This window comes from Lycium barbarum, chromosome 2 (genome assembly GCF_019175385.1).
Source record: "Lycium barbarum isolate Lr01 chromosome 2, ASM1917538v2, whole genome shotgun sequence".
Taxonomy (NCBI): domain Eukaryota; kingdom Viridiplantae; phylum Streptophyta; class Magnoliopsida; order Solanales; family Solanaceae; genus Lycium; species Lycium barbarum.
The window spans coordinates 73,935,291-73,958,709 of record NC_083338.1 but is presented as its reverse complement, the minus strand read 5'-3'; the positions used below and the strand labels follow the sequence as shown (position 1 = coordinate 73,958,709).

Below are 23,419 nucleotides of genomic sequence, written 5' to 3'. Positions count from 1 at the left end.
AGGGGAGACAATAATATCATCGTCATAGTACTTACCTGCCTTTCGTAGGACTTTCCATTTTTCATACGTATTAGTACACCTACGTCATCATCCGTATTCCATAATAGTACTCGTACCATACTTGTGCTCATATTCGTATACATGTCCTTATTCGTATTCTTATACATAGTCTTATCATATTCATATTCATATTATATACATTGTCATTTCATATACATAGCATTTACATAGCATACCCGACCTCATAGGATCGGTGTTTCATACATACTTGGCCAACCAAGGCTCAAGGTTACTCATACCTGGCCCTACCAAGGCTTCAGGGTTATCTGTACCATCTGCAGAGGTGTGCGCGCGTTTTGTAATCGTATACATACTTTATACATATTCATATACATATATCCTACCCGGCGTTATAAGCTCGGGGTGTCATTATAGCCTTTCATAGGCACATATAAGTATAATAGCCTGTAGGCACCTTTGGCATCATATTATCATTATCGTCATCACTATCTTCGTCATTATTGATACATCCATATCTTAGGCTTACTCGTCATATGAGGGGCGTAGTACAATCGTAGTACATGTTAAGGATCGTGAGCTTATGAGCTCGGAATGTCAATCACTTGAATACAACATACTCATATAGAGGAATTAGAAATTTGGTGAAGAACCATGCCTTATGAAAGAAGGGTTAGCCTTACATACCTTTTCGTCGAACTATTCTACACTTGCACGTTCCCTTCCAATGCTAGCGTTTATACCTTCATTAATATCATAACAATGGCCATTAGTCATTCACATTATCCACATTATCTAGATTTCCTCAATTTGCCTCTAATTCACCCACATTCATGGTCATAACACCTGACTTCGTCCATTCGTCTAAAGTGTCTAGTTCATGATCTTAATACCATTTATAACACATTCATATCACAACACAACAACATTCATAACTCAATTCAAACTATTTCTCAAAATGTCACTATTCATCATTCATGACCTAGTTGACCATATTTTCTACAATTCATGTACTTTAATTCTCCAATACCTTAAACATCATGTAAAAATCATGAATCTTACCTTAGAAGTTGTAGGAACAAGCTTTGGTTGATAATATTCCTCTTTGAGCAAAACCATAGTTTTTCTCCATTTGGATTTCTTGACTTGGATGATCCTTGATGATTCCCTTATCCTTGATTCACTTGTCTTAATGTTATTGATGGCTTATAATCCTTGAAAACTCATATAATAAATGTAGAGAGAAGTTTTTGAGAGAAGTGGTGTAATGTTGTAATGAAATAAGACAAGTCTTGATCCTCACATTTAATGAATTGAAAAATCTGTGCTTGGTGAACAGTGGTCTTCCATGGAGGTTTACGGCCCGTATTCCACTATACGGCTCGTCCTCCATGGGCGTAATTAGCCATTTCCAGAACCAGAAGCTGGGCTGCCTTCATGGTGGTTTACGACCATGGTTTACGGGCCGTAAATCACTTTACGGTCTGTCCACCAGGTCGTATTTAACCATTTCCTCGGCTGGCAGAAAGTTGAAACCTTGCATGGCAGTTTACGACTGTCAGTTTACGGACCGTATTGCACTTTATGGTCCGTATTTTGCAATATACGACCACTGGGCAGTTGCAATTCTGCAACTTCCCATATTTCTTAGACTTCTCATTTTAATCACCCCCGTCCATGCACATTCATTGCTCACCTTGTATCTCATCTTAACTTAGCCAACTTCCTCGTCTCACATCGGATACTTTCGAAATCTCGCCTAAGGTTATCAACGTCGTTTCTTGCTCATAGACATCATGCACTCATATTCATCACTAGTTTATCCACTTGCGTACCAACGAAAAATTTTTCGAGGTGTAACAACAAATTTAATTTATTATCCAAATTCGGGGTAAACAAATATATCATTCATGATGACAAGAATCAATCCTAAAATAATTAATATATCACTCAAGATAACAGGAATCAATCCTCCAGCATCTACCTCGTGCCCCACAAGCTAATCCACAAAATTCTTGGTTTTTTCTCTTCCTTTCTTTCCTATCCCTTCATCCCCATTATATTTATGTATAAGTTTGGTTTTAATAGATGAATATGGTCTTTTATTGTGCTTTTAATGCAACGTTAACTATTCACACTCTTCAGATTTTAATATTAATGAATGAATTCATCTTTTAAGTATTACTATTTACTTTATTATTTACTGAAAGGTCATTTACGTTTTAGTACAAAAATATTATATGAATAATTTCCAAGTAAAGGATAAATTGGTCCTTCAACTTTTGATTGACATTTTGGTAATTCAACTTTGTCTTAGAACCTTCCCACTTTTAGTATAAGTCCGCAACTTAAATGACTCAAAAAGTGGTTGTAGGGACCAAAATAACGCAATAAAAAAAAAGTTACCAAAGTAACCTTCACTAAATTAGTGTGCAATAGGACCAAACTGCAAATTTACAGTTAAGTCAATAGGAGTTATATTTTTTTTTTTTTGTACAATTTTAAAGTTTTGAAATTTCACGTTTTTTCCATACTTTTACCAAAGATTAGTCATGTTTCAAAATGCCGGAATATCAATATTTTATATAGAACATGATATCTTTTTCTGCGAACAATAATATAGGCTCAATACATCAAGTATACATAAACGTTTGGATCGTCGTTTTAGCAGTTGTAAAGTGCCCCGAAGTAAGTTTTGTTTTTTTGAAAACTTGTTATCTTTAGGTTTAAGTGTTTTATTCTATAGCGCAGTAATTTACTGTGTTAATGACGTCATTAAAAAAAAATGTTTCAGTAATGCAATAATGCAAGTCCCATAAATTTTCTATCCAGTAGACTTAAGTAGTTATATTAATTGCTAAGATAAAATTATCAAATCATGAGTATAGGGAGAAAAAGTAGTTGTAAATTGGTGAAAATTTAAACGGTCATAACTTTGCGCTCGGACGTCCGATTCCCGCGATTTTTTTTTGTGATTTTGCGTATTTTTGCGTTCAATTTGAATTTTGCTTAAATTGGGCCAGTTTTTAGACAAACGTCTTTTTTCCCGTTCAATTTGAATTTTTTCCTAAATTGGTGCACAATTTTCATTCATCTTTAGTAAAAATCTAGTGATAAAAAATATATTTGAAGATGGTAATCCCGTGGTAGTGATATTTTGGATGTCAATTTCAAGGTTCGAAATTCAATTTATGAGAACAAGTTAGATGGCATTAGTGAACATTATAAATAATAAAAAATGTCTACATTTTCACTTTCACAAACTTGGCTTAGTGGTTTAGCCATCTCTTTTTTATCCCAACTAACAGGGATCAAACCTAGGTGGGAGCATTGAGAAAACAACTTGAGTGCATGAAGCATGTTTTAAATTAAGTATAATTTTTGCGCATCTATTTCTTAATGATAAATATTATTTTACTCTTTGTTATCGTTTATAACTAACTCGCGTTACATCCTAAACTAATTATAAATAAAACACTTAAATCTTTAGATAACAAGATTCAAACAAACAAAACTTACTTCGGGGCACTTTACAACCCCTAAAACGATGATCCAAACGTTTACGTATACTTGATGTATTGAGCCTACATTATTGTTCGCAGAAAAAGATATCATGTTCTATATAAAATATTGATATTCCGGCGTTTTGAAACATGACTAATCTTTTGTCAAAGTATGGAAAAAAGGGGAAATTTCAAAACTTTAAAATTATACAAAAATAATATAACCCCTATTGACTTAACTGTAAATTTGCAGTTTGGTCCTATTGCGCACTAATTTAGTGCGCAAAGGTTACTTTGGTAACTTTTTTTTATTGCGTTATTTTGATCCCTACAGCCACTTTTTGGGTCATTTAAGTTGCCGACTCCTTTTAGTATAGTATGATATGATGAAACATGGATCCTGCTAAATTCGCAATGCAAAATGTCGATAATAAGGTGCTACTTTGTCAGGAGATAACTAAATTACTATGCAGGTCAAACATACAATACTCATCGCTTGTGGATGGCTGCAGGTCCCTCCTCCCGCAGCTGGGTAATCCCACAGTGCACCACGTCTATAGACTAGCAGCAATAGTTGCCACCACTCTTGGAACTTGGATGCCCAAACTCGACTACGCTTTTTTGGGTACACTCCTTCATCCTTGATGGGTATTTGTGCGCTGACAAGAATGGAAACACGTCCGTTAGAAGGGTCAAAGCAATGATAGCAGGTAATGTTGTAGTACTATGTATCTTTAGATAATGTAATACAACTATACAAGTAGTACTATGTTATCTTTAGATAATGTAACCAATAGTTGTAATATGGTGGCACGGCCACAACTGAGTCCTCTGTAGATGTATTTGTGAAATATTTCCATTTCTAACAAAAAAAGGTGCTAATTTGTGAACGCTAAAATTGAAGAGCTATACCTTCTCTAGAATTTTTGAACTAATTGGGTGCTATGCTCACTTCTTCGTGGAACTGGAATCAAGTTTTCCCTGTAAGCAGCAACTTTCAAACTTTGAGGAGAACCATGTAAATTAAATTCCCTGATTTTCCCAGAACTAAGATCATAGGAAATCAGAAATCCAGTTGTACTCTGAAAAATCAACAAGTGATACTTCCAACCAGCTAACGGAGATTCAATAAGTAGAGGTCCACTTGTGTATTTCTTAATCCAAGAGTTGTATACACCATATTCTCTCATTATCCAAATGTCCATCGAATCTTGTTTTGGGTCAATCTCGGATCTTGGATCAGGATAGGAAATCAACGTTAGACGCTCATTTAAAATTATGGGGCTATAACGCGTTCTGCCAAAGAAACCACAACTTTTAGGCATTTTCATGTTGCGGAATATCTCGGTCCTTATGTCAAAACAAAGAATTGCAACAATGTATGTGTCTGGAATTGCAAACCAATGACAAGAGTCCTTGTAAAATATCTCAGAACAAGGCAACCAATACATCGTGGGCAACTGTTGATCCATGTGATCCAATTCTCTCCAAGAATCTATCCACACGACATAAACCTCTACTTTTTTTTCCCCTTCACGTTAGGATCTTTGTATGGAGGATCCGTGTAGAATTCTGCAATCTTAACAACCTTGTAGTCATTCTTAATGGGATCAAAGCCAAACCCAACACCTTCAATGTAACGACAAAAACCAGGTGGACTGCCAAAAGGACTAGGTGGTAGAACCCTATAATTTCTTGTAGCTGGATTAAATAAGACGGCGCTAGTGTTACTCACCAGCTTAATCAAACCATGGCATGGACCAATGAGCTGATCATAATTCCTACTACGGGTGGAGGTGAGATATGGCACATCGAGATCTGAAAAGACGGGGCAAATATGATTATCATCGTCTTCATAAAGAAAGAGCAGATTGTTTTATATCGTTTGGGTTCTTCTTCGAATGAGCGCTTGAATAGGATTAATTGGTCTTTGGTTTTTGTGGTACGATTTAGGTGAAGTTTGATGAAAGTAGATGATTGTATAAGAGTGTACAAAATTTTAGAGACACAATTGAATCGTATGAGAGATTTTACTGGAAACTTCAGAAGTATAAATATGACTACATCTTCCGACAATTTCTTCATAATTCGATGCCATATTTGATTCTCTGCAGGGCCATGTGCCTTGCCAATTAGCAAACGATGTTTCTCTTTTGGTAACTACTGTAGTGCCAGATTGCATGCTAGTTTCCTAGTCATTTCAATTGGGATCCAAAAGCTTATACCACGCTGCTTCAGATCTCTAACGAACCACCGAAACTTCCACTTTTGTAGTATTTTGACTTTTGAGCATTTTCTAGTGCAGCAATTTTTGTTTTCAATAGGTCTGGAGTCTGGACACCCGCATAAAACTGTGTATCCCATGTTAATAAGTAAGAACTTTTAAAAAGACATAAATGTTACTCTCTTTGTTCCACATTATGTGTCACACATATCTTATTAGCCCGTCCTAAAAAAAATCACATTTTTATACTTAGAAGAAATTTAACTTTAAAAATCTTTTTTTTCCCTTAATGAGATGATTTACAGTCATACGAATGTCAACTGCTTGTTTTATACCAATCTTTTTCTAAGTTCTTTTTTCTTTTTTAAACTCCATGCCTAGTCAAACAGTGCCCACTACTAAAAAGCAGGAAATAACGATGGATAAATTTCGTCGTAGCTAAACAACAAAATTCATTGTTAATCCTATTTTAGCGACGAATTATAAAAAATTATGTTAACTACGAGTAATTTAGCGACGGATTAAGAACAAAGTTCGTAGCTAATTTCAATTTTTTTGATAGTCACCACATAAAGTGCGACGGGGGAGTATTAAAATATGGGTTTGTAATGTATAACACGAAATCTGAAGAGAAAGATACAAGCTCAAAATGATGAATGGTTAGATTAACTGAGATATAAAATAATTTTGTCACTCTATTGATCTTATAATAGGTAACCTTCAGTGAATAGTGACCATATTTAAATGAACCCAATATATTTAGGCACTTAACCTTGGAATCTCTCATACCTAGGGGTGGAAAACGGGCGGGTCGAGTCGGATATGGGCCAGATCGAAAATGGGTTGACAAAAAACGGATTAATTACCCGACCTGGCCATATTTAACACGATTAAAAAATGGGTTACCCGACGGATAATATGGATATCCATCTTATCCATGTTATCCAAAGCTACTTCAAAGATGTTGGCTTCATGTAGCCAATATGGAGAAGATTAATTTACCATTTTGTCCACAAATCCAATTCCTATACAAATCCAATTTCTAGTACATAGTTGCACCTCAACATTTGTGGGAAGAATAGAACTTTGAAACTTTTCAATGACACGACCTCCAAGTAAATCTTTTTTGGAAACTACCCATCCAACCCCACCCCCCACTCCCCAACCAAATCTCAGCCCCACCCAACGACCACCCTCGAACGCACTTCATCTTCACCTACCCACCCCAACTCCACCCCATCCCACGCCACCTCTCCACCCAACCCTCACCCCCCCCCCCCCCCCCCCCCAAAAAAAAAAAAAAACGTCTATTTCATATATGACTACTTTGCACTTTGAAGACAACCCAAAAAGTGACAATGTTTGTAAACTAGCCATTTTTTTAAAGGTGACAAAAATGGCTATTTTTGTAAATTGACCATTTTTGAAAGGTGACATAAAAATGGTTATTTTTGCAAAAATATATTTCTTGCAAAACGACTGAAAATGTAAATTTGCAAAAATAGCAACTTTTAAATGTCATTTTTAAAAAAATGGCCACTTTACAAAAGTATGCATTTTTGTATCACTTTAAAAAAATGGCTACTTTACAAAAGTGACCACTGTCTTAGAAATGGCACATTTCAAAAATGGTTATTTTAATACTTTCACAAAGAAGCTATTTTAGAAATGGATACTTTTGCAAAGTAGTTAGTTTTTAAAGTAACTACTTTCACAAAATGACTATTTATGAAAATTGACTATTTTTAAAAAAGTATCTACTTTCACAAAGTGGTTATTTTCTAAAAGTGACTACTTTTACAAAGTGACTATTTTCTTAAGTGACTACTATTGCAAAACGACTATTTTTGAAAAGTAACTACTTTTCGCAAGTAATATTTTGAAAAAGCGGCTACTTTTGTAAAGTTGCTATGTTTGAAAGTTACTACTTTCACAAAATGTATAGTTTTACAAAGTTGAGAGATAGGGGTGGTGGTAGGGAGGTGAGAGGTAGGGGTTGCGGGTAGGTGGTGATAGAGGTAAGGGTGGGGTAGGTGGTGAGAGGGGTAGGGGTGGCGCAGGTAGTTATACGGGTAGGGGTGGGGCAGGTTGTTATAGGGGTAGAGAGGGAGGCAGTAGGGGTGGTGAGGGTAGTGGGGTTGGGGGTAGGAGGGGGTGGTTAAGTGGTGGGGTGGGGGTAGTGACGGTGTAGGAGTGGTTAGGTGGTGGGGTGGGGGGGGGGGGGGGGAAGGAGGGGGTGGTTAGGAAACTTGTTTGCCTAAAGAAAATGTTTTCCAAACATTTTGACCAACCAAACATGGGAAAATTGGAAAACATTTCCTTCATACCAAACACACTCTATATTTTGTGGGTTTTATCCATTTTATCCATATTTTAAGCGAATAATATGGGTTGACTCATATTGGACCCATTTTAAATGGATTGGGTATCCAACTCATTTAAAATGAGTTGGGTCGGGCGAATAACGATATTTTTTTTACCCATTTTGCCACCTCATACCTATTAGGTTTTGGAATCTCTGTCGAATTTATGTACCAAAAATCATCTACACCGATTTGGTAACAGTTTTCCCAAGTTGGCCAACCTAAAATAGAAACATATTCTAAATATGAACTGATTCGTTAAACATGTAATGATTTCTATTTAGTAAAACATAATAATTAATCAAATTAGCCCTGCATTCCTTGCATCATTAAGCATAGCAATAAAGAAGCACGGCCAAGCAAATATAGTGCAACAACAACTTCAGACACTTCTGAATTAGAACTCAGAAGCAACAACCATTCCTGGATTAGATGCCTAAGTATTAGGAGCACCCTCGTAGCTCGTGTCCAACAATTTAACTGGTCATCTTGAATATCCTCTACATACCCACTATTACACTGTCTTTCGTGATTTCTGCTCGTTTCTTTTTTGGAAGACTGGCATTAACTAGATACAAAGAGAAATGAAACTGTTAGTCACATGTATGGCAGGCAGCAGACTTGATTAATAAATAGTTTAATAATCATTAATAATTTATGAAACTAAGCCAATAAAAATTACAGAGCTTATTAACTTGAAATAATTTGACCAAAAAAAAAAAAAAAAAACTTGAAAGAAATCTTTAAGACATGACCAAAGCAGGCATTTAGAAGCACTATGAGTAATGAGTCACATTTCCCATTGAATACATTGCAATTTAAGTTATAAAGAGTTTTGGAAGAACAACTCAGCTAAAGTAAAAGTTGGGCACTTAAGCAGAAACAGTATGAGTAAGGAGTCAGCCACCAGAAAATTTTATTATGCGCGAGGCACAAGTATGATGTGGAAGACAAAACTTGTGTGAGTCTCCTTTCATATTTTGCCAAGTGCATTTTAAGTCCCACTTCAACAAAAATTGGCAAAGGGCTCGTTCCTGCATAATTACTTGCGTGAAGAAGAAATATAAACATGACAAGTGGAATATAGGGTCCACTGTCAGCACACTCTCCTTAACTTATTTTCCTTCCTTCTCCTCTTTTGTACTTATCAACTTGTATGCTTCTCCTCCTCCTCCTCCTCCTCTTCTTCTTCTTTATTTTTTTTATTTTTATGATCTTATCTTCTATTTGTAAAATTATATTGATACTAGCCAAAGCTTTTGAATTTTTCTCTTATTTTTCCCAATGTTTTCACCGATTGTGTTTCCAATATATGCAAAAGATTGAACTTTCTTTTTATTTTTGGAAAATTAATTGTGATTCTAGATTTAACAATAAATATAGAATCAAAAGCAAAATTAGAAAAAGTGAAGTTTCAAGTAATATCAGAGTTTTTAAGTAGGCGTTTGGCCATGAAAACCAAATATTTTTCACTTTATTGGTATTTTGGAGGTTGAGTTGAAGATAGAGTTGTGTTTGGTTAAGTTTTTGCAAATAATATTTGGTTGTTTGAATGTGTTGAAAGTGAAAAAAGTAAAAATAAATTTTTTGGTGTTTTTCAAATTCCAAATACAACTTCAAATTGTATTTGAAATTTCTATGGCCAAACATTGATTTTCAAATAAAGTGAAAACGATTTCCAAAAAAAAGTGAAAAACTCTCACTGGAATTTTGCTTCATCATTGTCATGCTCATTATATGAGATTAACAATCATCTTCATATTTTTTTTCTAGGTAATTTTAATCTAAAAGTAATTTAAAATTTTTACGAACTGAAATAAATTACAACTGAAATCTTAATAGTGTGCACTTATTAGTGAATGTTAGGAATAAAATTCAGAAAACAAAGAAAAAAAATGAATTTTGAGGTAGTCTCAATCCATTTTTTCTAATTTATTTTAGAGGTGAAGATATGATGTAAAAAGTGAGGAAAAATATAAGAGAAGAAAGAAAAATAAATAATAAAATAGAAAACCAAAAGAAATGTAGGTAAAAGAGAGAGTGTTGACAGCGGATCCACCAATTCCACATGGCAAATTTTGAGAGGAATATCACACAATTAATGTCTGCCCAGTTGGTGTGCCTCGCCCATGATAAAATTTCCTGACTTTCCATGGGATAAATTACAACTCGAATCATGTATTTGCACAGTACAAATAAATACAGAATATTTGCCATGTTAGATCAAAATCTAGCATTAAGGCCGTGACCGGAACCTAACAAATATTTACTCATGCCTGACGAACCGCCAAAGCTGAACACAAACTGTACTACTCGTTGTCTATCCTACCTTATATCAATTTTTTGCTTATGGATAGAACACGTTATTCTACCTGTTCCAAGTTAGCGTCTGCGGAATAACAAAGAACGGTAAAGTAAAGACACATCAAAATTTTACGTGAAAACCACCTGGTTCACAAGGGTTAAAAAAAAACACCACCTACACCTCTGTAGGATTTTTTCCCAAACATCACTACAACTGTGAGCCTATGTAAATTCAAGTTACAAAACTCTATAACCTAGGAACTAAACTCTAAATTGTTGAGCCCACTCCAAGTTATCCCAACTTGAAGTTGAATTTGACTAATGTTAATACCTATAATTTCTGCTTCTATGAAAGCTGATAAAAGTACAACTTGATTAACAATCCTAACACACGAATCTAGACTCAAGACTTAAAAACATATACTCCATCAAACAAGTTCTTCAATCTTCTTCTTGTATTAGGGCGCCCTTCAACAATCAAAACTCTCAGTCTCTTGCTTTTTGCAGTTTTAGTTCAGGCTCTGAATTTCTCTGTTTGTGAGTGCGTGAGACTTGTTCATGGCATGACTTGGATATTTATAGATCTAGGTTTGCCTCAAGCCAGTTGGACTCAATCCCTACTAGGTTAGGCCCATTATTAGAGTTAGAGTTTGAGTTGACTTGAGATTCTTGCTGTTATAGCCCGTATTTTGTGCGTTCGGATATTTCGAGATGGTCGTGGTAAATTAAGGGCAAGACCATTTTAAAAAAAAATTATTATTTTAATGTGCAAGTTGTTATGAATATTATTTATGAATATTATTGGAATGGAAATATTGGGAAAGGCTAAGGGCGAAAAGGGAAATTCGCAAGACGATTCATAAAATATGGAGGAAGGCTAAGGGCAAATTTGGAATTTGAAAAAATAATTTTTCATGAATTGCAAGACAAAATAAATAAATAAATATATTAGTCTTGAATAAAAGAGGCCATGTGGCCGGCACTATGGGGTGGGCTTTAGCCCAAATAAATAAATTGTCCACATGTATAAAAGATGACCAAGAAGTCATATTTTCATTTCATTATCTAGAATATTCAAGAAAAAGGGAGATGGGCTATGTGCCCATATTTGTTTTAGTTAAGGGACTTAAGGGTAAATATGGATAAGTGGTGAAAAAAGAAGAAGATAAATAAGACATATTTCTCTTCATCTTTTAGAAAGATGAAGAAGCTTGGAGAAAGCAAGAAACATAAAAGGCCATTCGGCCATGGTTCACCAAACAAGACCCTTGGAAAATCTTGATCAAAAAAAATATTTTCTTCTAGCAAAACAACTAATTGGAAGGTCCTCTTTAACGTGGAGTGATTGTGAGAGTAAGAAAAACAATTGTTGTGCAAGTGGTGAACCTAGCCGAGCAAGAAGATGTGTGGAGAAAGGTATGTGTTTAATCTCTTTTCTATGTGTTGGAGATGATTTGTGAATACTATAGTATGTAGGAACGGATGAAATTCATGGAATATATATGTATGTGATGGTGGCCGAATAGGGCTATGATGATAGGATGAGATGAATTGATTTTTATGTATTAATTTGATTGTTGCGTTGTGAATTTCATGATGTAAAATGAATGAAAACAATGAATTTAGTGTGTTGGTGTTTGGCCGTGTATATGCCATGCTTGGCCGTGTGTGTGTGTTGTGTTGTAGGGAGATGATGAACTAATTTTATCTAGTATTTTGCTTGTTGTTGTAAGAAATTCTATGATGGAAGTGAAAGTTTAATAATTCTAGTTCAAGTTATAATTGTTGGAAAATTGTTTTAGAAGTTAATGTGAATTGAAAATAGTGTTCTTGCACTTATGGAAGATAATGCTATTAGTGTGAATTGTTGGTGTAATTCATGAAGTTGAAAGAAAGAAATGTGTTGGCAATGTTCTTATTGAATTTGGAAGAATTCGGGTAGTGTATGTGTTGGTTGGGCCGTTTGAAATGTTGTGCGGGTTGTTGAAGTGTTCTTGAATATTGTTGAATGGTTTCGGATTAGTATTTGAATATGTGAACAAGTATGAATTGAATATAAAGGAAATGTTATTGAATTATGTAAAGGAGCTACTAATGTTGGAATGTATTTTGAATACTGTTGAAGTTGGAAGATATGATTGTTGATATTGTTATTGATAATTTGGCTGAGTTGCATTCTCGGGTTTGTTGTTGTTAAATTGGTTGAGTTAGATTCTCGGGGATGTTGTATTTACAGGGGAAAATGCTACCGAAATTTCGGTAGAATATAAGTGAATTCATTTGAAAGACTAAGGCAAGTCAATGGCAATGGATCTAATGATTATGTAAATTCTTTTGTATGTAGACTAGTAAGGTTGGACAAATAAGCGTAGCTAGTTGGTCGTGGGACAGGTATGTAAGGCTTACCCTTTCTTTCTTTGGCATGTCCTAGAGCCACATAAGGTATGACATGATATGCACTTTGGGGTAACTCCGCTCTTGGATTCTGAGTTTGTCCCTAAAGAGTTCTGTATGTGTTAATGTCCGAAGTTCTGTTCGATATGTTTCCGAGTCTGCCTATGATCCTGATTCACTTCTGCTATAAGTATGTCTAATATGATCGAGTTTGTTATACGATTGAATAATGAGATGAGTATAAAAAGTTTTGTTTTTGAAAGAATTCTGTAAGTTTTAATGTCCCTAACCTTCGAAAAAGACCCAGGATTTGCTTTGAAACGCTTATAGAACGTTCTGTACTCAAACGTCCATAACTTTCTCATACGAAGTCGGATTGACCCGAAACCTATTTCTGAGCCGTCAGATGTCGGTAAGTGTATGTATCTATCGGGTCTTGATTTGTGTGCATATGGTTTCACACTACTCTGTTCGTGCAAGCCTCAGTTTGGATTTCACTGAGCCCGGGCCAGGATATGTTCTCGTGCGTACTCCTCTGCATTGTTCACCGCGTCCCTCTCACTTGCGGGCCGGGGCATGTTATATATGATATGATGACATTATGATATGATGACGGGGTGGTGGCCAGGATGGCATATTCATCGCGTCCCGCAAAGGAGGGCCGGGGCACGTTACATGCATATATGATACATGACATTGGCATACATGATTTCATTCACCGCGTCCCTCACCAAGGGCCGGGGCACGTTATATGCATACACGATATATGATTCACCGCGTCCCTCACCGAGGGCCGGGGCACGTTATATGTTTACATGATATATGATTCACCGCGTCCCTCACCGAGGGCCGGGGCACGTTATATGTTTACATGATATATGATTTACCGCGTCCCTCACGGGAGGGCCAGGGCATGTTATATGCATATATGATATATGATTCTGTCATGCATGATTTGTGTTTGGAAAGTAAGCATTTTGGCATTCGATACCTTCTGTACTTCTTCTGACATAAGATATCGGCATACATGATCTGTGTCTGGAAAACAAAAATTCTGATATTCTGGATTTGCACCATTCTGAAATACGACCTCTGTCTACTCGATTTGTGATTGGAAAATGAGCGCTTTGGTAATCTGAATAATGTACTAACTCTTGTACTATTTACTTCGGATATGGTTCTGTTTTCTGTGTTTCATGCTTTACATACTCAGTACATATTCCGTACTGACCCCCTTTCTTCGGGGGCTGCGTTTCATGCCACGCAGGTACACCCAGATAAGTGGAAGAAATTGCAGAAGATGTTCCAGCAAAGTTGGAAAGCTCCGTTTTGTTCCTGGAGTGTTGCCGAGTCAGAGTTTGTATGATATGCTTTCTGGATTGATGTTAGAGACTTTGCAGACAGAGTCGTGGGTATTAGTTGTCGGTTCTGTAAGCGGCTCCATCAGCCGATATGTCATTCTGTATTATGATATAAATTCTATATGATTATGGATTTTTGGTTTGATTTGAGAACAAAGCAGAACATTTTTGAAAGCTTACTATGTATTTCACTTTTATTTGATTTCAGAGTCCGAAGAAATTATGTGTGTAATAAGAGTCTGTGGGTTCGCTCGTCTCCGGATATGGGGTCGGGTGCCCATCACACCCTAGGGATATTAGGGTGTAACACTTGCATTCAAAGCAGCTTCAGTGTCCTTGTAGAAGTCTAAAGTATCTTGATAATTATGGCAAGAAATCCTGCAAACTTGTCCGCCAAGTCTTTAACATAAAACACAAATCCTACTCGTAGTGGGTGTTGACACCTAATTTTCATTGCATAAAACGTATATTTTAATTTCCATATTTCCCGAGTCCAAGATGGGGTAAGAATGCCCTAAAAATTTAAAAAAAAATGAAAATTCCGAGAAAGTTGCAAGATTGACATTTAATTTCTTCTAAAATTTAACAATTACAAGAAAATTACGGGTTATTTACTTTCGCAAAAGTGATTTGAAAAGAGGATACACATCCCGTTTCGTCTAGCTCGGGAAAATTGTTAATTAAAACAACGATTGAATTACGGTACTTTTGACTGCATTTTTTACATTTTTAAATATTGCTCAGACCTATGTCAATATTGGCTCGTTTTAAAGCTTGCATTTTTACTTTACGAGTTTTAATTTTTATTTTAGCTTAAATGATTGATATATTTAGCTATATGTACATTTATAATATATAGTCTATTAAATAGAAAGAGGGGTCAATTTGAATGTTTCTAAAACTAAAAAGTGGGCGGGGGGGGGGGGGGGGGGTAATTTTTTTTTAAAGGGAGGGGAAGTTTATTTTATTCCACCCCCCCCCCCCACTATTTCTTTTCACTCCCCGACTCTCTCCTCTCTCATCTCAGGCGATTTACTTTGTTCTTAGGATTCCGCCGACGATGGCTTTTTCAGGCCAATTCACGGCTGTTCTTCGCTGGATTTTTGAGGGGTTTCTTTCCTTATCACTAGTCCGTGTGATTTCCAGGTTTAATGACTTTAAATTTTATTAAATTACACCTCTTTTTAGGGATTTTGCTCGGGTTACCCATGCATGTAGTTGCCATGGGCGGGACCTCTAGTCCCTTGTTAGCTTGAGCACCACATGCGAGTAAATGGGGCCTAGTGTAATTTCCCATGGGGGGTCTGTTGGTTTGGGTACGAATCCGAGGGTTTTTATCCTTTGGGTACGATTATGCCATTATATTCTTTGATTGTTTGTCCTATGTGTGACTAGGTTGTTATATCCCGTGTTTTTGCACATTCGGGAAAATTTGGAATAATCTTGACTTTTATGAAATAAGGTCATAATTGATTACAACTAGCACATGAGTTGTTTGTGAAAGAATATTAATGTGGAAGTGTCGAGGGAGAATAAGGGCAACTTTGGAATTTCGGAAATTAGTTTCGGGAATTACAAAACGTGGACTACAAGTCATTGGGCCACAAAACAAATTGGAAGGAACATTTTAGGCCCAATGCATAGTGTGGCCGGCCATGGTGTGGCCCAAGCCCACAAATTGTATTAAATTTCCATGTGTTAAATTATCATAAGGGATATTATTATATACATAGTCATCTTTATCCATTAGATGACTTAGAATAGAAATCAAGAACAAGAGCAAGAAGAGAGGAGCTCTCGGGTTGGCCATAGAGAAATTACCTACCAAAAATCTTGTTCTAAAAATTTTTCCCTTGTTGGATTTCCACTAATTCAAGGTCCCTTTGTAACTTGGTATAGTTGGTTTGGAGGAAGGAGGTCTTGATTCTTCAAAGTGATCATTCATTCAAGTGAAGAAGACTAGTGGAGAAGGTGAGAATTTATCCCTTATCTTTGTGTTATTAAGTCTTGTTTGTGTTGTAGTATGTAGAAATGTGTTGATTGTATGGAAAAACGAAAGTTTGTAAAATGGGTTTGGAATATGGGGTTGTAGCCGTGAGGTATATGTGTGGTATACATGTATGAGTGAATTTTATGTTATATTCTAGTTATGGTTGTGATGAAATGCATATTAGAATTGGAAGTTGAATGAATTTAGTTGAAGTTGATAAAATGGGCATATGGCCGTATGGTATGTGGACTTGGAATGGAAATGAATTGAGTTGTTTAGTGTGTTATTGTGATGCTTTCAATGTAAATGAAGATGGGATAATATGAGGTTGTATTGAAATGGAATGTAGAAACTTATGTCGTTTTAGTATAATCTTCCGACATTAGGAAAATGAAGTTATTTGGTTGTTAGTTGTGTTGATCATTGATGAATTTGGAAGTTGGAATCATGTTATTAATATGTATGCCAAAGATTTGATGTTTTGAACAAGTTATGACTTTGGCGGAAAGTTGTATATTATGTATATCGTGTGTATAACTTGAGGAAACGATATGAGATATTTCAAAAACTATATTGTGATGATCTTGATTGATAATGAATGTGAAATCATCGATATTAGTTTGAAGATTTAGGTTGGGGTGAAGGTTATATCATTTTGTTAAAAAGATGGATAGTTGAAGGATATTGTGTTTCTAATGGTTGTTGTTGATGTTGATGTTGTTGTTTGGGTTGTTGTTGATGGTTTTTAGCCGAGTTGAATTCTCGGGGGTGCTATATGTATAGGGGAAGTGCTGCCGAAATTTCGGTGGGCAAATATGCATTAAATTGAATTTATGACATCCATAACTCATAATTGGTAAATGTGACCATTTGCAGATTTTTGACGAAACGGGAAGTGAGCTTGGATAGACTTAAAAAGCTCAAAAGGTATGTAAAGCTACCCCGATCCTTCATTTGGCATGCCTAGGTGTATTAGAATCGGATTCGGGCCTCGAAAGATTTTCTGCCCATCGGAATCTGCAATTAAAAATCTCGTTTTTTCCTTCAGTAAGATTGAGCCCTTTTGGTTTGTATTCTTGATAATCATGCAAACTTTCCCTAAACTACTTGGAAAGCTATAGAACGTTCGTAGAACCTTCGTAGGTGACCCCATGAGTTTAAAATATGTAATTTGAGCCCACCGCCTTGCTTGTCCCGAGGTGGGCCCACTAATCCCGGTTTTGCCCTTATTGTACCTAGGTCTTATTTTCGAGCGGTTTTTGAAAGAAATGTTTTGACTACCATTCTAATTACCTAACTAACATTGTTTTAATATTCCATTAAGTCTGATAACCTGTTTTGACACTCGGAACGATTTCAGAAAGGTTATACTTTTGTAATTCATTATGATACCCGAAATTCATTTATTATGATTCCTTCCGTCTTCTTTGGATCGGGTTGTCTTTGATATGCCTCATCGAGTCTATGGAATCATTTATGATATTTTAATTGCATTAGTCTCTCACTACTCCATTCGTGGATGCCCCAATGTTTCCCACACTGAGCCCGGGCCAGGATATGTTGTCAAGCGTGATCCTTTGCATTGTTCGCCGTGCCTCGATGCGAGGGGGCAGGTATACGCGTACATGGGTTTGTGGAGTATGCTGTGCCATGTACGCTTATTCTGATATGATTTACTATGGCCATCTAATATGACATATTATGATACGGGGTTATGCCCCTTTTCTGATTCTTCTGTGTTGTGGCACCAGCGTCGGGAGGGTGGCCACGTTCTGCCTACCGAGTCCCTTGGCAGAGGCCGGATTTGATATGACATATGTTTATGTACACACTCTGCATGTTTTGAAAATATATATCTGATACTTTGTATTTTCTGTTTACTTTCCTTACGTTCTGTACCAGTTATGATTTTGTTTCTGTAATCCAGGCTTTACATATTCAGTACATATTTCGTACTGACCCCCTTTCTTCGGGAGCTGCATTTTCATGCCGCGCAGGTACCGACGACAGGTTTGCCGATCCGTCTGTCTAGGATATCTTTTCTGCCATTTGGAGCGCTTTTTTATTCAGAGCCATCTTTTGGTACAGTCTGTCACTTCTATATATGTATATTCTTGTTCATGGGTACGGCGGGGCCCTGTCCCGCCATATGATTCTGTTGGTCTGTTAGAGGTCTGTAGACATGTTTGTGGGTTGGGGTCTTTCTGTACAGCTGTGTGTATATGTTGTGTTTGGGCGATCCCATTCGCCGCGGCGGCCGGTCCGCATATATTTAAATGTTGCTCTGTTGGCCCTGTGTGGCCTTTGTTGGTATTTTCTGCGTGCAGGGTATTTGGGATAGTCCGTAAAACAAAGGAGACTCTGCCGAAATTTTTCTGGAAATTAGCTAAGTTTGAAATAAAGCCTTGTCGGCCTCTGCTATATACTGGAATGCGTTTGAGTGCCCAGATCGGGCACTAGTCACGGCCTACGGGGTTGGGTCGTGACATAGGTGTACTATTTGGTTGGTTGTTCCTTAATTTTAGGGATTTTTTAATTAGAATGGGTTGGAATTTTTTTTGTTTGTGTGTTATGTGCAAAATCTGGACTGGAGATAGTACTATTTTTGTACAATGCAGATTTTTTTTATCCTAGGATGCCTAAATTTCGAATTGTTTTGAGGTTTTGGGGGGAAAATCTTTTTTGGGAATATTCCTTCCTATTTTTGTCCCCAAGCTGGTGATATTGCCTATATATAGCAAGTCTCTATTCGTGTCAAAGGAGAGATTTTTTTTTAATCTTGAAGTTCATTATCTTATACACTACTAAATACACTGCAATATATAATATACAATAGAAGAAAAAAAACACATTAGGAATAAAAAGCTATTTTTCGAAAAAGAAGAAAGGAGTTAAGGTCTTGTTAGTGTTGAAGCTTGGATTTCAATCTCCTCATTTGATCTTTAGGTTGCCTTTGCAAAAGGTAATATCCCTATTCTATTATTTAAATCAGTTCAGTTTTCATATGAGTTCAAATAAATGCCTTGTTGTTTAAATATGTGTTTGGAACTTTATTTCACTACTTTAGATATGCCTTAGTTTAGTTGGTAATATAGTGTTAATGATGTTAAGTTGTAATAATGTGATTGAGTTTGCTTTTTTTTTTTCTTTTTTTCTGAATCATGTTGAAGTTTTGATTGTTGTTTCTTTTCTTTCTGGAATTTTGGAACTAAATGGGATAAAGGATGGTGTTTGGAGTTTAGTTTTGTTGTATTAACTTGTTTAAGGTTCCAGCTTTGCTATATGGTACTTTTTCATCAAAAATTTAAGTATTTAGTCTTGTTCTTGTGATTTTTGTTCATCATGTTATGAAAATGGTTCTGTGTGTTAATCATGAGTCAATTTTGTCTACTAGTTTCCTTGTTTGATATGGTTTTGGCCCTAGATATGGCTTTAAATTGGCTTCATTAGAAAAGAGTTTGAATCTTTTCTCTAGAAATCAGCTAAGTCTAAGTTTTAGGAGACAAATTTGATCCCCTTCCATCAATTGTTGGTCTTGAATCATTCTTAATAGTCTAACATCTTTTTTTAAAGGGGTTACTTAAGGTTCTGAAGCCTCATTTGTTAGTTGAATTGTTTGAAGTCTTTAAGCTTACCTTAGAACCTGTGTGCATTGCTGAACCTGTATGCAACGGCGCAAAAAAAAACTTGTTGGCTCCCAACACATACGCAAGTATACGTGGTCGCCAAGTAATATAGTGACTTTTGAAGTCGGTTATCGTATCCACAGAGACTTATAATCAACGGTTCTACAAAAATATACTATCGCCACTAATTATGCAAGTAAATAAAAGGATGTTTGTTTAGGTTACTAAATATAGCAAAAAGGAAATAAACACAACCTATGTGAACAAGTTGTAACAACCATGGTTATAAATTGATTTTATCACAGAGAGAAGACATTCCAGGGTTACGGCACTATCATATTCATGTTAGGCATGCGCCGTCGTTGACTCTTATTCTTTATCGAGTTACTGATTGACAGGGTTAATTTTATGACTACGAATCTCTCGAGTTCTCTAGTCAGCTATTCGTATTACTTTCACGCCTATATCTCTATGGTCATGAACATTCATACAAACGTATTCATAATTCCTGTATATCAACCAAGTAGGGCGAACTAGGTATATCTCTATCCTAGACGCGAATCTGCTCCCCGATGCCCAGGGTTAGGATCCTACTCTGCTCAGTCTCCGTTCTAACTTAGTATTCCTCTCTCGAGTTCAATCTAAGAATCAAATATTTATCCTACTGGCCGCGAAGCAGTAAAATAGTTGTGCACAATATTAAGCAAATAACTCATATGATACATAGGATAAATGTCAACTCAAGTTCATACGACAACAATCATACTTTGGCCATAGCCCCAGAACAAGGGAGCTTAGCCGCTCATAGTCGGATTAAAACAATTGCATTTCATGTTCGAATGAAGAAAAGATGAATTTAAGAAGATAAAAGTTCAAACCCTACGATGATAAGTCTTACTCCTTTCTCTCTGTGAAATAATATGTGATATCCCTCAAAAAATGACCAAGGGTGCTATTTATAGTGTTGAGATATAACCCTACAAAGCCCACCAAAAATGGGTCTAACAATTAGCATGAGTACCCTTTCTTCGAGGGAGGTCGCTGAGAGACCCCTAAAACTTGCCAGGGCCTTGCTTTGAGCCACGCTCGGCGAGGTCCCCCTCTCGTTTTACACTTAGAAAAAATTCTGGACTCTTGCATTTTTAAAGCCCATGCTCGCTGAGTGAGGTCCAAAACTTGCCCATGCCTCGCCTTGAGCCACGCTCGGCGAAGTCACTCTTCAATTTCACACTTGGAAAATTTCTCCAACTTCGTTGAGCGAGGCTTAAAAATCGATTGTGCCTGACCTTGAGCCACGCTCGGCAAAGTCACATGTCAACTTTGCACTTGGCCAATTTCTTCTATCTTTGGCAAATTCCATGCTCCTCCTTGCTGAGCGAGGTCTAGGGCGCGCCAGTGGATTGCTTTGGCCTGAGCTCGGCGAGGCGTCTCTTCCTTTTGACACTTAGATGAGTTTTCCGTGCAATTTCCATTTTCATCCGAATCACCGCACATTTTCTCTAAAATTTCCTGATTGCATCGAACACATACGTATTAGCTCGTAATGCAAGAATAATGATTAGTTAGGTGTATTTAGCTTAATTCATCCTCTAAACAAGGTAGAATATGGGTAGTATACGGCGAATAAGCGTATAAATACCCCTAACATCACCACCTCACACTTAAACCTTTGTTCATCCTCGAACAAAACACTAGACACAACCAACTTCGCTTTCAATTCACAAAACACTACCACATTGAATAGGTCTGCATCAGAATAAGGTAACCACGACATTTTAAACATTTACAAGGACATCTCAAACACGACACGAAATTCACACATGCCAACAACTTTGTCAAACATCCTAGCCTCTAAACTGACTCGCTCGTATGAATATAGGCAAAAATGGTCCTGCCGCCTAACAAAGGAATCAAACATGATACTAATCTCTTACCAATCATGTGCTCTCACTTCAAAGAGAGTTGCCCAACATTTTCAATCAACACATAATACGGGCGATGACTAGAAAGAATTTTGCTCACTCTGACAAGAAGATTCACATGCTCATACAACTTACCATAGGCTTGCCCTTAATGTCATACTCTTTTAACAAAAACATATCAAACATAGGATCAAATAGGACTTTTATGGTTGTAATGTCGGCTAAGGGACGGGTAGGGATTATTTGGGTAAATAGTGACTAACCTCCCTAAGCACTTTAAGACATATACGATATCACTCCTTTATGCACTTCCTCTTGTTTCATCACTATTTCAACCATTCTTTCTTAGTTCACCTTATGCATCCTTTACAAATTGAGCACTCTCTTTATTTCCCGCATACGCCACTAGCAAGAAGCAATTTTTCTATTGTTCATTTCTTTCTCTTTTTTTTACGACTCCCCACTATCAACATACACTCAACATATTCAACAAGTGCACCCCCAATCTAATTTTCACCTTAACTTCCCCTTATATCTTCCCATTTACTTTCAAGCGCTAAATTTCTAAAGTGCTTTAGGAGTTCGAGATCAAATATTATAGGATAAACCAACAAAAGGGATGGCTAGGATGTGGCTATCAAAGAAAATAAGCTAATGGCTCAAAAGGCTGACAAGGATCATTACATATGGGTAGGAAAAATAGATGGTTAAAATTATGGCTAACAAAGAATTGCCTATATCATCTCCTAATACAACACACTTTGTTTCATTTCGTACACATACCGGGCAAGTTCTAGACATCAATAAAAAACACAGAATATATATAACAACACTCACCACACATGGCATACTCATGGTTCAAGATGGATTCATATTGACCCTCTACCTAGCAACCCAGAGCACGAATTCAATTTAAGACAAAATTTATCTACGAGTCAACTAAAACGACTTAGGCTATTCAACACCAGTTATTATTTTTAAGCATGATTTCACGTCCACAAAATTTCGAGGCTTGCTCATGTTCTCAATGGTGTACCTAATTCCTAGCACATAGCATTCAATTGGTTCACTAGGGCTCACACTCGACGCGACGGTTCAAAATAACCCCCCGAAAAAGAACCGAAAACAAAAACTAAGAGGTGCGCTAACTACTAGCACGACACAACAAAATAATAATAACTACTACTATATAAATTACTACTGAATACAGGCCATGAATAGTTTTGAAGTATCACAACCTATAACATCCTAAGCATAAAGGAAAAACAAGTCAACATAGTACTGAATATTACAGACCCAAAATAAAAGAGTTTACTCCCACCCCACACTTAAAATCAAGCACTATCCTCAGTGCACAAATGTAGAGACAAAATAGGGGTAAGAAATAACTCCCTATCTAGTCATCACTCTCATCCTGATAGTCAGCATCAGCATCATCTCCAGACTCCTCATCACTGCTCGTGGGGACAGCATCTGGATCACCCACATCACTATCCACCTGCCCCTCCTCATCCACAACTACATCTACTGGCTCCTTTTGCTCTGGCTCGGGAGTAGGTATATCATCATCTAGGGTCTCCTCATACTCCTTCCCAAACTTGCATAACACCCTGGCGTGTGCATTGACCGAAAATCGCTCATCAACATAGGCTAGCTGCTCAGCTGTAGTAGCGTGTGGGCCAAGTGTCAACTGAAGGCGCTGGAGTGCATACAT

General features: G+C 36.7%; 1 pseudogene; it reads right to left on the bottom strand.

Annotated features, from left to right (window-relative positions):
* Positions 1-4,438: 4,438 nt before the first annotated feature.
* Positions 4,439-23,419, bottom strand: LOC132628642 (F-box protein CPR1-like; annotated as a pseudogene).